Source organism: Myodes glareolus, chromosome 26, assembly GCF_982192425.1.
Source record: "Myodes glareolus chromosome 26, mMyoGla1.1, whole genome shotgun sequence".
Lineage (NCBI taxonomy): Eukaryota > Metazoa > Chordata > Mammalia > Rodentia > Cricetidae > Myodes > Myodes glareolus.
In genome coordinates, this window is record NC_142051.1 from 24378446 (window position 1) to 24379962 (window position 1517).

Here is a 1517-nt window from a genome sequence, read left to right on the forward strand (position 1 = left end):
TTTCTATGTCCATCCATTTGCATGCAAAATTCAAGATGTTATTGTTTTTTTACTGCTGTGTAAAACTCTAATGTATATATGTTCCACACCTTTTCTAACCATTCTTCTATTGAGCGGCACCTAGGTTGTTTCCAGGTTCTGGCTATTACAAATAGTGCTGCTATGAACATAGTTGAACAAATGCTTTTGTGGTATGATAGGGCAACTCTTGGGTATATTCCCAAGAGTGGAATTGCTGGGTCTTGAAGGAGGTTGTCTCCCAGTTTCCTGAGAAACCGCCACACTGATTTCCACAGTGGCTGCACAAGTTTGCATTCCCACCAACAATGGATGAGAGTTCCCCTCTCTCCACATCCTCTCCAGCATAGGCTATCATTGGTGTTTTTGACTTCAGCTAATCTGACCGGTGTAAAATGGTATCTCATAGTTTTTTTGATTTGCATTTCCCTGATCGCTAAGGATGTTGATCATGACCTTAAGTGTCTTTTGGCCATTCGAAGTTCTTCTGTTGAGAATTCTCCATTCAGTTCAGTACCCCATTTTTTAAATTGGGTTAATTAGAGTTTTAGTGTCTAGTTTCTTGAGTTCTTTGTATATTTTGGAGATCAGACCTTTGTCTGATGAGGGGTTGGTGAAGACCTTCTCCCAGTCAGAAGGCAGCCTTTTTGTCTTACTGACAGTGTCCTTTGCTTTACAGAAGCTTCTAAGTTTCAGGAGGTCCCATTTATTCATTGATTCTCCTATTGTCTATGCTACTGGGGTTCTACCTAGGAAGTGGTCTCCTGTGCCTATGTCTTGTAGACTACTTCCCACTTTCTCTTCTATCTGGTTCAAAGTGGTCAGATTAATGTTGAGGTCTTTATCCATTTGGACTTGATTTTTGTACATTGTGATAGATATGGATCTACTTTCATTCTTCTACAGGTTGATATCCAGTTATGCCAGCACCATTTGTTAAAGATGCTTTCCTTCTTCAATTGCATACCTTTAGTCCTCTTGTTGAAAATCAAGTGTTCATAGGTTTGTGGGTTAATATCTGGGTCTTCTATTTGATTCCATAGGTCGACTTCTCTGTTCTTATGCCAGTACCAAGCTGTTTTCAATACTGTAGCTGTGTAATAGAGTTTGAAGTCAGGGATGGTTATACCTCCAGAATTTCCTTTATTATATAGGATTGTTTTGGCTATCCTGGGTTTTTTGTTTTTCCATATAAAATTGATTATTAATCTCTCAAGGTCTATGAAGAAGCTTGCTGGGATTTTGATGGGGATTGCATTGAATGTATAGATTGCTTTTGGTAGAATTGCCATTTTTACTATGTTGATCCTCCCAATCCAAGAGCAGGGGAGATCTTTCCATTTTCTGGTATCCTCCTCAATTTCTTTCTTCAAAGACTTAATGTTCTTGTCAAATAGGTCTTTAACTTCCTTGGTCAGAGTTATCCCAAGATATTTTATGCTATTTGTGGTTATCATGAAAGGTGAAGTTTCTCTACACCTTTCCCTCCTGCTTCTTTA